Genomic DNA, 13,433 nt, shown 5'->3' with positions numbered 1-13,433 from the left:
ATTGTTGCAGGCCCAGGAGAGCGGATGGCTCTCTACCCAGGGGTCCAGCAACTGCTGTGTGGCAGCCTAGGCAGCCCCTCAGACAGGACGTGGATTGTAGGTTAGGTTCATGGGGCAACTCTAAGTTGCCCTCTGTCGTGCATCTTACATTAAATCCCACACTGGCATCAGTGTGGGTTTAATGTGCTGAGAAGTTTGATACCAAACTTCTCAGTCTTCAGTGTAGCCATCATGGTGCTGTGGAGTTCGTGTTGACGACCTCCCAGCACCATATACTCTTAATGGCAGCACTGCACTTACAGTGCCCAGGAATGGACCTGGGTACTGTAGGGGCACAGGGCTCATGCACCTGTACCCACACCACTGGTATAGGGCACCCAGCTAGAGGGGTGACTGAAGTATGCCAGGGCAGTGTGTGTTGTGGGCATGGCACACAGGGATGTGTGCCATGTCGACTCCTTGTTTTATTCTGCACCAAGACACTCAGCCTGCAAAGGCAGTGTGTGTGTGTGTCAGGGTACAGGGCCTCTAAGGGTGGCACAATAAGTGCTGCAGCCCTTAGAGGCCTTCTCTGGTCACAGGGCCCTGGGTACCTAGGGTACCATTTACCAGGGGTTGACATGTGGCCAGGGATGCCAATTGGGTTTTGGCTGTTAGGCAGTTTTAGGGAAGGAACACAGGCCCTGGGCACCTGATTGGCAGGAGCCCAGGGCACACCAAGTCAAAGAGCATCAGTAGTCTAGCAACAATAAAAAGAAAAGGGCGGGGGGGTGTTTACTGCAACAGAACCCCACTTTCTCACAGAGAGACGCAGCGAAATTCACCATCTGGTGTGGGCTGGACACCTCCGACTCACTGGGCAGGACGATTTCCATCTCGGTAGCACTGAGACGCTACGCCTGGTTTATGTCCACTCGCTTTTCGGGGCATGTCCAAGCAACGCTTTTGGACATGCCCTAATATGGCCATTGCCTGTTTGGCGACATGGCAGACAACGCGCTGAGCGCTGTAAGGATTTTAGGGCTATGGCCAGATCCTTAGACCTCATTTCCACCTCCCGCCCAGCGCAGTCTGCTTTTTTTCTCTTTCGTGGCTACGGTAGGGGTGCCCCGCCACGTTCCGCCCAGAGCCACTGGCCTGCGCAAGTTGTTTAGCCTCTGCGCAGCCGGGGACGTGGATCACACTGCCGTGGGTAGGGGAGCCAGCGGGCGGCCCAGTCCACTAGCGCCCCCTCTGCAGCCAAACCCTCTAGTTCGACCCTTCAGGCCCATCACTCGCCAGTGGGCTGCAAGATTCGCCATCACCTCTCCCACTGGCTCAACATCACGTCGGACAGGTGGGTTTTGCAGATAGTCCAAAGGGGCAACTTCTTCCCCTTCGAGACTACCCCTCCATCCATGCCACCTCAATTCCATCGCATGTCGGAGGATCACTTGGCCCTTCTCCAACAGGATGTTACGGTTCTATTGGCCAAGAGAGCCATCAACCGCGTTCCTGCCTCAGAAGTAGGTTGTGATTGTTATTCCCACTACTTTCTGGTGCCCAAGAAGGACATGGGCTTGTGTCCTATCTTTTACCTCAGGTACGTCAACCGCTTCCTCTGGAAGGAGAAGTTAAAGATGTAGACACTGGCTCAGGTCCTGTCTGCTCTCGACCCTGGAGACTGAATGGTAGCGTTGGACTTGGAGGATGCTTATTTTCACATCCCCGTCCTGCCGGTCCACTGGCGTTACCTGCGGTTCATGGTAGGTCACGAGCACTTTCAGTTTACCGTGCTCCCCTTTGGCCTTACAAGCGCCCCTCGGGTGTTTTACGAAAGTGATGGCGGTGGTTGCAGCTCATCTGCGCAGATCAGGGTTTCCAGTCTTCCCCTATCTCGACGACTGGCTGTTGAAGGCAGGCCCGCCCCAGGCTGTCGTACCCCACCTCCAGACAACGGCTGACCTCCATCATTCGCTGGGGTTCACCATCAATGTGCCGAAGTCTCACCTGATTCCCTCTCAGAAGCTCCTTTTCATCGGAGCGGTTCTGGACACAGCGCAGTTTTGGGATTATCCTCCCGAGCAGCGAGTCTGGGATATTCGGGCTATGATTCTGATCTTTCAGCCTCTATCCCGGGTTTCGCTCAGAATGACCCTGAGGCTACTGGGCCTCATGGCCTCCTGCATCCTGCTGGTACTGCATGCCAGGTGGCATATGCGGGCTCTGCAGTGGGACCTGAAGTTCCAGTGGGCACAGCATCAGGGTAACCTGTCCGATCATGTCCAGATCTCGGAGGGCACTACACGGCAATTGGAGTGGTGGCTCACGAATCGCGATTGAGTCAATGGCAGATCCCTCTCCCTTCCCCAACCGGAGCACACAGTAGTGACGGATGCGTCCCTCCTGGGTTGGGGAGGCCACATGGGAGAGGCGGAGATCAGAGGCCTCTGGTCTCCGGCGGAGTCCCGGCTCCATATCAACCTTCTGGAGCTGCGGGCGATCCGGCTTGCACTGAAGGCATTCCTTCACTCTGTCAGGGGAAGTGTAGTGCAGGTGTTCACGGACAACACCACCGCCATATGGTATTGCAACAAACAGGGCGGGGTGGGGTCGTGGACCCTATGCCTCTGGACGTGGCTGCGACAAGAAGGCATTACCTTGGTGGTTCAACATCTGGCAGGTTCTCTGAACGCCAGGGCGGACGAACTCAGCCACCGGTGCATGGTGGATCACGAGTGGCGTTTGAACTTGGATGTGGCACAAGGTCTCTTTCTGCGATTGGGAGAGCCTTGGTTAGATCTATTCACACCGAAGAGAACGCGCTATGTCATCAGTTCTGCGCGTTGGAATTTCCAAGGCGGCACTCGCTTGGAGATGCTTTTCGTCTCGAGTGGAGCTGCGGTCTGTTGTACACCTTTCCGCCTATACCACTTCTGCCCAGAGTGCTGAAGAAGATCAGGCGCGACCAGGCCCAAGTTATTCTTGTGGCTCCAGACTGGGCTCGAAGAATATGGTATCCCGAGCTACTCAGTATGTGCATCGATCCCCCGATCTGTGGTAAATAAAATATCACGCTGTCATAATTTTTCAGATATCAATAAGATCATGCATAAAGCAAGAGGCTGAGTCTGTGGTATCAGGTTCATAAAGGGCTTTATTCCAATAACTCGAGTCAAAGGGAGAATATTTCCATCACCAAAAAAGGATCTGGACGGGGCTGAAAAGTATTCTCAATATTCTCAAAACATTATTCACAGAGTACAGTATATATACATTTCTCAATTGTACGTAAGCAAAAGAGCAAGAGAGAATGAGATAAGAGCATGTGGGCGTGTAAGTAGGCGTGAAGGTGGGCGTCCATGTGGGCGTCCACTTGATGATAATGGGTAATTTGTCATGTGTGGGTGGATACCTGGAGAATCCTGCAATGTCAGCAGAAATATTTGGCAGAGATGCGTGCGCAGTCGCATGACGTGTGATAGACGTGCAACTAGAGGGAGAAAGGGACTTGACATTTAGCTCTACATGTGGAGACAAAAGTCTGGGGTTATGTCAACCTAATCCCAAATCATATCTAATATCCTATGTTTAAAGAACTATGTTATCCACAAAAGAAGGACTCTCGGACAGAATCTATTCTATACTGACTGTGCGTGCGTGTACAAGCGTCTAAGTGTCTATACTAAATGCGAGGGGGTAGGAATATTCCATGGTAACAGGACTATGAATTACTTGCATAAAGACAGAGAAGTCGGGCCTTTTGCTCGGTAACTGGAAAGAATGTTTACTTAAACTACTAGGCAGGAATGCATCGGCTGAGGGGGAAGCAGATAATTCGAAGGTGAAATACAGTTCTTGGCAGAGAATAGGCTGATGTCAGGCTTCGTGAGCCGCGCAGAGAATGAGACAAAGTTCATGGTCACAGATGCAGGCTCAGACTGGAGCTTTCAGAGGCAGAAGGCAAGAAGAGTTTGATGACAGAATCAGGGCCTACTTGCCTGGACTGTAAAATGGCATAAGTGAGCCATATAAAGGCGGTGGCCTTTCGTACTTAGGAAGGGAATATCCGGCCTATTCATGGCGGATCTGACAGAGGGCATGTTGACGGTGGACGCACATGTGTTTGCGTCTTCATAACTGGAACTGGAGGGAACATACATGTACTTGTGATTTATACATGAAACCGTTGGGGTCCAAGATAGGGGACATAACTGATCATGAAAATCCATATTTCCACATTCCCTCCTTGTCCCCTACTTGCCCATCAAGAGACATCAATCTTCATTAATCCATCGATTTGTTCATGGAGCATCATTTCTTCTTCTTTCTTCTTCCGGGATCTTGAGTGAAAACCTTGATGTGGAATACACGATGTGGCACACAGACCACAAATCGCTGGTCCACATTGCAGGCATAAGCAGCAACTGAATAGTATAAGAAGGCCAATACCTAGGAAGGATAGGACCCTCCATCCAAAGGTATATAATACACTCCAAAACCAACCGGACCAAGTCCAGGTGCCTGGATTCTGGTGTATCTGGCTTACAATCTTATGAAGGCGAGTTATGGCTTTATATAAAGATGGCGAATTTTCTGGTATGAAAAATGCAATAGCTTGATCCGATGACCCTACAAGCTCCGCCCCTATCGGCCAGGATAACGTCAAGGACAAGACTATTTTGAAGCACAACAATCCGCATAGCAGACTGCTCTTCTGTTAAATTGCCTAAGGCGGAAATAGTTTCGTTCACTACTGCTTCAAGGGTTCTGGTTAATCTACGTATCAGCTTACTATTGGTAACTGTACCTATATAGGGAAAGAAACCTTTATTGAAATCTGTGTATTTTTCCCATGCTGTTTCAGTGTAATCGACAATTGGGAGATCTCTCTGCTGTCTATTGTGTACTAAATGAGTATTTCTATGATAATCAGGAGGAGCTAGGAAAACAGGTGGTAGGAGGAATGCTATGTAACAGGTACCATCCCAATCTAGAGGTAGGCGTATATATGCGGTCTGGCCACATATAAAGTAGGAATGACGAGAAGCTCTAAATGTAGACTTGCCTTGATCACTGAATTTTATTACAGTGGTGCATTTACTATGGCCCATGTGTATGGAGCCATTCTTTCTTATACATAATTCCCCTTTTACTGGGAATACGGACATGGCGGGCAAGATTGGTGTAGCTTCAGATTCAACGTTCAGGATCATGAGGTTAAGTGTAAAATTACCTAATCCATATACTTCATGTTCTAGATCAGGTCCTGTTCTTTTGGGAAGTCCCTCCTTGTTAGGGTAGCAGACTTTAAGCAAAACTAAGTTCAGGTTTCCCCATACCCAGTTGTCTTGATAAACTGCGGAATTCGAATCTAGGGAATTAATCAAACTAAACCATGCTCCACAGGAGCCATTGTGTGTGAACGGATAGAGAAAGAGGGGCAAAACTCCCTTATAGTTCTGATAGGGGGGGAGTCGGCCACAGACCCAGCAGTCTGTAGTATTGCTAGTCTGATGTGAATGGTGCAGCATCTGAATAGAGGTATTGTTGCGTAAGGCAAGTCGATATGATAGCTCATAGGATGGCAGATCACTAAATGTGTGCTTTATGGTATCATTAGTGGAGGAGTATAAGAGTGAGGCAATAGGAGGAAAAATAGCATGTAGTATTAAGCTGATACATATTATCGTGATGCACATAAGAGATTGAAAAATTACAGTCACTATACATCTATTTGCTTCTTATCTAGCTCTCTTATTTTTGCTTTATGTTATTGTCCAAGATCTTATGCGAGCCAGAATACATGTTCAACCGCTTCACCACCTAGTGGACTTAATTGATCAAACGGGTTCTGACTTAGATCAAAGTTTAGCTTTGTGGAAACTTCTGGGGAGTCTCCTCTAGAAAATGGTGTTCAAAATCCAAAATTCAAGTTCAAAGTCTTTTTCCTTTGTAAAAGAGTGGTGAAGGTGCACTTTGACTTTAACGGCCGTCCCCGTGGTCCAGAGCACTGACTTTGGCGCCTTTCATCCAGGAGCGATGGAGTATTCTTTGACCTGGGTGTTGTCAGGGAAGGCGGCAGCAACCTGCGAACAACAAGAGAGTAGTGCAGACATCAAGGAAGCCAGGTAATCTGTCAGCATGTTACTATTAACATCAGTAATCTTTTAGGCATTGGAGTGCCCCACATATTTGGTGGTCTACCAAAGACCACTTCATAGGGAGATAAGCCTGTTCTAGAATGAGCTACCATTCGCATGAAAAAGAGGGCAACCGGCAGGGCTACCATCCAATCTGTCTGCGCAAATTTTAATATCCGATTATGTCTTTCTACAAGGCCTGCTGCTTCAGGATGTCGCACACAATGGAATTTCCAGGTATACCCTAACAGAAGGGACACCTGCTTCATTAGTACCAGGACATATTTGTAACCTCTACATCTGTTTATTTGGATATAATCCATTTGGAGCACTTCAAAAGGGTGGTCAGGTGGATGGAATCCACCTTGTTCCATCGGAATGCCTTTTCCTGCATTGAATTGGCAACAGATCATACATGTTCTGACCTTTTGTTTCGCTGCTGCACGCAGGTGCTTGTTGAACCATATATTCTGTAAGCTATCTATCATTGCTTTCTCTCCTAAGTGTGCAGGACTATGTGCGGTATTTATGATTATTTGTACCATTGAATCAGAAAGAAACCCTGATCAGTCAGTACCCCTCCTTGTTCCGACCATTTCTTTAATTCGTCCATCGTAGCATGTGTCTGTATGTCTTGTACATCCTTGGAAGGATCCCTAACTGTCATGGCTTTGGACACTTATTGAACCTGTAACTTTGTCATGTCTAGTGGGGTCTGAGCTGTCTGTTTAGCTGTTCGGTCTGCCAGATCATTGCCTTGGGAAATGGTATCTGTGGCTCTAGTATGTGCTTTACATTTTAGGATAGCTATGGCTGTTGGTAAATGTATTGCTTCCAGTAGGGCTTGAATATGGGGCCATGCTGTATCTTGACCCCATGAGAGGTCAAGAAACCTCTTTCTCGCCAGAGAATCGGTGTAAATGTTTACTCTCAGGTGCTTAGCTCTTATGCACGCTTGTGTCAGGGCGATGAGCTCTGCTGCTTGTGCTGACAATATGTCTATTCTTTTAGTCTCTATTATTACAGTATCAGTAGTCACTGCATATGCTGCCACTAATTCTCCCGCCCCTGTCCTCATGCATGAGCCGTCAACTTATAGTGTTAGGTCGGGGTCTGGGAGTGCAACGTCTGTCAAGTCTTGTCTTGGTTTAGTCACGGTATGTATTACTTCAACACAGTCGTGTGGTGAAACGCTTTCTGTACTGGAGGGCAAAAGGGTAGCAGGATTCAGTATGTTGCATCGTCTGATCTCTATGTGTGGTTGAAATAACGTCAGCTCATAATCTGTCAGTCTAGCTACAGTCAGGTGTTGTGTTTGTGTCCGGTTCAAGAGAACCTCTACTGCGTGTGGTACTTGTACTGTCAGAGGGTGGCCCAGCACTATCAAGTCACTTTGTCTTATGGCTAAGGCCGTTGCTGCAACTGATTTTAGGCACGCAGGCAAAGCCTGTGCTACTGGGTCTAATGTACTAGAAAAATAAGCACAGGGCTCGTGTTTTCCTGCATGATCTTGTGTTAGGACAGATAGTGCTGTTCCATCCCGCTCTGTCACAAAAAACATAAACGATTTGTTGTAATCAGGGTTTGCTAAAACTGGTGCTTGACATAAAGCTCTCTTTAATTCTTCAAATGCCACAGTGTGTTCTTGTGTCCAAGGGAGGACTTTAGTAGAAGCTGTATTAGGGGCTTGGACTAATTCCCCTGAAAGATCACAATAAAACATGAGAAAAAGGGGAAAGCACCATACCTATTTCCTTGGCTTAATTTCTAAGGGGGCTAATTTCTAAGGGGCTTAATTTCTTAAGGGGCTAGCGGGAAGCGAACCTCCTCAGGGGCCAGCAGAAAGCCAATATTCTCCTCCTTCCCCCCCTTTTTGACAGGAGGAAATCTGAAACAGATTTCACTGCTGTCAAACACTATCAAACCCTGTGTCTTGTCAACACTATTAATCCCTGTGTGTAGCTACTGGGCGTAAGCAAAATTATAGGGGATACACAGCGTATTTGAAACGGCGAGAAATCCTTCAAATTAATGTACAAACCTCATTGTGTTAGCTCATAAGCTAGCCAAATGACATCTCATATGCAAATGTCCCTATTACATGAACCTACACCAACCTGAAGTCAATATTAATGCTAGTAGGCCCTAATAGGAATGCTAAATTACCTAAATATTCGGAAAACCAAGTTTAAGAACAGTTGTTAAAGTTGATAATAAATAATTCATCTGCTAAAAAAAAAATCAGTAATTCTGCAATAATTTCCACCTATACAATAAACAGCCTAATTTAAAAACAAGTCAACTTTTGGGGCCACCACTTACAAGAATGAGCTTACTAAAGCAAACTTTAAAAAGGAAATCCTGTCAGATATTTTCTCATTACCCTAAATACCGAGCCTCATTTGTCACTCTGTGGTGGCAGTCCTTATTTAAAACAGGCCTTTCAAGAGTTAAGATGCGAGTGCACAGATCATAATTGTTCCTTAATGTCCAATCTGGAAACATATGACCGAGGCTGCCTGTCTATAAGAGAAAGGCAGTCATGTGAAAAATATTTTAGTCTTGCATAATTTTTCCTTTTATTTCATTCATCTCCAACACCAATTAGACATACACTGATAACGTGTTGTCTGCTATTTTGACAGCATGATAAAGGTAATTTCTGATGGATACATCTGCCAGTGGATTCCTCACCTTGTGAATATCCCCTGCGCCAGCATTCCACGGAACTTTTCTTCCCCAGCATTCCACGTCGACGTGGGCGACGTCACAATACATCGGCTCCGCACGCGACTCCGTGCGACGTCATCGGAGCCATAAGAAGCCCACGTCGGCGTGATGACGTCAGTTCCACCCATTTTTTCCGTGCCTTCGAGGCGAACAGGTGAACCAACGACAATCCCAAGTATACACAGTATATAGAAAAACCAATACATATACATAGCATACAAAACAAAGGAATGCTAATCAAACAAGCATTACCTACAAATGTACAAGAGAAAATATAAGCATTTCAAACAAGACCAATTTCATGGTATACAAAAGGTGGACAACGGGGGAGGCGGGTGGGTTGGTGAGGAATCCACAGGCAGATACTGTATCCACCAGAAAAAGCGTTACCGAAGGTAAGTAACTTGTTCTTCTGATGGATACATCTGCCAGTGGATTCCTCACCTTGTGAATAGATTCCCACAGCAGTCCCCACTCCCGGAGGAGGGTGTCCACCTTCCTATACCAGAAAGTCTTGCAAGACAGAGCGCGCGAAGTGGCCCTCCCTCCTCATCTCAGAGTCCAAGCAATAATGCTTTGCGAAAGTATGGAGGGAGGCCCAAGTCGCGGCCTTACAAATATCTGCCACAGGAACACCCCGGGCCAGAGCAGATGTTGAAGACTTAGCTCTAGTAGAGTGAGCACGAATACCCTCAGGAGGAGTCTTACCAGCCAAGGCGTAGCAGATCTTGATGGTCAGTATAATCCACCTTGACAGCGTGCGCTTGTGCACCGCTCTACCTTTAGAACGACCAACGTAGCCAATAAAAAGCTGGTCATCAACACGAAAGTCCTTGGTCCTGTCCAAATAAAAACTCATAGCCCTCTTCGGGTCAAGGCGATGGAGTCTTTCTTCTTCTTTGGAAGGATGAGGGGGTGGATAAAAAACAGGGAGGGTAATAGACTGCCCCAAATGGAAAGGAGTAACAACTTTTGGCAGGAAAGCAGCCCTGGTCCTGAGAACCATCCTTTCAGCATGTAAGGTAAGAAAAGGAGGTTTGGAACTAAGAGCTTGAAGCTCACTTACCCTCCTTGCCGAGGTTATGGCTACAAGAAAGACCACCTTAAAGGACAACAGCCTCAAAGGACAATTATGAAGAGGCTCAAATGGGGACCCCATTAAAAAGGTTAAGACAAGATTAAGGTCCCACTGAGGCATTACAAATGGAGTGGGAGGAAACATGTTTGTAAGGCCCTTGATGAACCTCAGAACAACCGGAGATTTAAATAACGAAGGTTGATCTGGAAGGCACAGAAATGCCGACAAGGCCGAAAGGTAGCCCTTAACCGTGGCCACCGCACAGCCCTGCTGAGCCAAGGAAAGAGCAAACTGAAGCACATCAGAAAGATGAGCCTTTAAAGGGTCAATGGACCTCTCTCCACACCACTTTACAAACTTAGACCACCTGTAGGAGTATATGGACTTGGTGGAGTGTCGCCTGGCCGATAAAATAACGTCCACCACATCAGGTGGGAGAGAGAAGGAACTCAGGTTGCCCCGTTCAATCTCCAGGCATGAAGGTGTAAGCTCTGGAGGTGGGGGTGTAGAACCTGCCCCTCCGACTGCGAGAGGAGGTCTGCCCTCAGAGGGAGACGGAGCGGAGGGCACGAGGAGAGGTGGAGAAGATCTGTGTACCACACCCTTCTTGGCCAGTCCGGGGCGACCAATATGACTTGGGCCCGGTCTTGGCGAATCTTCCTCAGAACCCGAGGAATCAAGGGTATGGGAGGAAACGCGTAAAGGAGTCGTGAGCTCCAACTCAACTGAAACGCGTCCCCCAACGCCCCCTGCATCGGATACTGGAGACTGCAGAATGACGGGCAGTGCGCGTTTTCTCGGGTGGCAAACAGGTCCACCCAAGGAGTCCCCCACGTCCGAAAGACGTGACGAACCACCTCCGGATGGAGCCTCCACTCGTGGTCGGCGGAGAACTGCCGACTGAGACTGTCCGCACGCACGTTCAGCACCCCGGCCAGATGATTTGCCATCAGACAAATCCGATGGTCCTGAGCCCAGGACCACAGCCGCAGGGCCTCTCTGCAGAGACAAAGAGACCCTACCCCTCCCTGTTTGTTTATATACCACATCGCGGTCGTGTTGTCCGTCAGGACTTGAACTGACTGACCGCGAAGGGAAGGGAGAAAGGCCTTGAGTGCCAAACGAATCGCCCGCAATTCCAGAAGGTTGATATGAAACAACCTCTCCTCTGGAGACCAAAGACCCTTGATCTCCAGATCCCCCAGATGAGCCCCCCACCCTAGGGTGGAGGCATCCGTTATCACTGTGGCCACCGATGGAGGTAGATGGAAAGGCTTTCCTTGGGACAGATTGCCCTCCACGCTCCACCAAGACAGATCCGCTGCAGCTTCTCCGGAGATCTTGATCGACTCCCCGAGATCCCCGTTGTGCTGATACCACTGCTTGCGGAGGCACCACTGGAGCGCCCTCATGTGCCAGCGTGCATGGTTGACCAACAGAATGCAGGAAGCGAATAGACCGAGCAGGCGAAGGACCTTCAGAACTGGAACAACCGCTCCACTGTGGAATAAAGGGACCATCTCCTGAATGTCGAGAATCCTTTGAGGAGGAGGGAATGCTCGACACACAGTAGTGTCCAGTACTGCCCCTATAAACAGGTTGCGTTGAGAGGGCACCAGGTGAGACTTGGGCACATTGATCGAAAAACCCAAGTCGAATAACAGCTGAGTTGTCACCTGCAGATGACGCTGCACCATCTCTGGGGACTCTGCCTTCAGAAGCCAGTCGTCCAGGTAGGGGAAAACCGGAATCCCCGACCTCCTGAGATGAGCAGCCACCACTGCCATCACCTTTGTGAAGACTCGAGGTGCAGTAGTAAGACCAAACGGGAGCACCGCAAACTGATAATGCTGCGACCCAACCGTAAAACGGAGATACTTCCTGTGCGACTTCAGGATTGGGACATGGAAGTACGCGTCCTGCAAGTCGAGCGACACCATCCAGTCTCCTTGCTGCAACGCTTGAAGAACCTGCGCAAGGGTCAGCATCTTGAACTTCTCCTGTTTCAGGTAAAAATTCAAGATTCTGAGGTCCAGAATCGGACGCAATCTGCCGTCCTTCTTGGGGATCAGGAAATACCGGGAGTAGCATCCCTGACCCCTTTCCTGCTCCGGAACCACCTCTATTGCGCCCTTCTGAAACAAAGCTTGAACTTCTTTCTGCAGGAGAAGCAGGTGGTCCTCCGAGCAATAACCTTGGCAAGGAGGGTAAGGGGGAGGAAACTCCCGAAAGGGAAGGGCGTACCCAGTCTCTACGAGGTTCAAAACCCAAAGGTCGGTTGTAACAGATTTCCAACCCCGTAGAAAGTAGGACACCCGACCCCCCACAGGTCTTACATGATCCGGGATGGGGGATCTAGGGCTGCTTCCCTGAAGCCTCATTTGGAGCAGAGGAGGAGGAGGAAGAAGAGGGGTTACGACCAGAACCTCTCCGACCCCTTTGCTTCCCTCTATAGGAACGATAGAGGGGATTTTGCTGCTGTTGTTGCTGCTGTTGTTGTGGCTGTCGGAAGGAGCGAAAGGATGACCTTCCGAATCCCCTAGCCTTACGGAAAGTTGAACCTCTCACAGGAACCTGCAGACCCAAGGACTTCGCCGTTAACCTACTGTCCTTAAAACGTTGAAGAGCAGAATCTGCCTTCTCCCCAAACAACTTTTGTCCATCAAAGGGCAGATCCACCAGCGTGGCCTGGACATCTGCAGAAAACCCTGAGGAACGGAGCCAAGCTTGTCTCCTTGCGGCAATGGACGACCCCATAATCCTCGCCACAGAGTCCGCCGTATCCAGCCCAGACTGGATCACCTGCCTGGCAGCTGCCTGAGTGTCCGCCACAACCTCCATGAAGGACGACTTATCCCCCTCAGGTAACTTAGGGGCCAGAGTTTTTATAGAGTCCATCAGGGCATGAACATAACGCCCCAGCAAGCACGTAGCATTTGATGACTTCAACGCCATACTTCCTGAGGAGAAAGACTTTTTGGCCGCCTGATCAACTTTCTTTGACTCCCTATCAGCAGGAGATTGGGGGAAAGCACCCGAAGCATGTTTAGAACATGAAGCCTGCACCACTAGGCTCTCCGGAGAAGGATGCGCGGATAAAAAATCCGGGTCTCCTGGCGCAACCCTGTATCTCCTTGCCACCTGCCTGCAAACTGCTGGAGCTGATAGAGGCTTCTTCCACACCTCCAACACTGGTTCCAAGAGAGCCTCATTGAAAGGTAGCAAAGGCTCCGAAGCCGACGTCGGGGAGTGCAACACCTCTGTGAGCAGATTGGACTTGTACTCCACAGAGGGCAGCTGCAGATCTAACAACTCCGCGGCCTTCTTGATCACAACATGGTAGGGCGCCAATTCCTGTGGTGGAGAAGACCTTGAAGAAGCATGCTCCCACTCCGGGGTGGTATCCAAACCACTTGCTACCTCTATACCTCCAAACTCATCCGAAGAAGAGTCGACCTCACCTTCTTCCACCTCAGCACGAAATCTTTCCTCCTCCAAAACCC

The 13,433-nt window shown here is 48.9% G+C and overlaps 1 protein-coding gene across 2 annotated transcripts in view; it reads left to right on the top strand.

Annotated features, from left to right (window-relative positions):
• Positions 1 to 13,433, top strand: part of RNF31 (ring finger protein 31) — a 954,370-nt gene that overhangs the window by 488,639 nt on the left and 452,298 nt on the right. The gene's annotated exons all lie outside the window — the stretch shown is intronic.

The sequence above is a fragment of the Triturus cristatus genome, chromosome 1_1 (assembly GCF_964204655.1).
Source record: "Triturus cristatus chromosome 1_1, aTriCri1.1, whole genome shotgun sequence".
NCBI classification, from domain to species: Eukaryota; Metazoa; Chordata; class Amphibia; order Caudata; family Salamandridae; genus Triturus; species Triturus cristatus.
The sequence above is the reverse complement of the archived record's forward strand: the minus strand, read 5'-3'. Positions and strand labels throughout refer to the sequence as shown.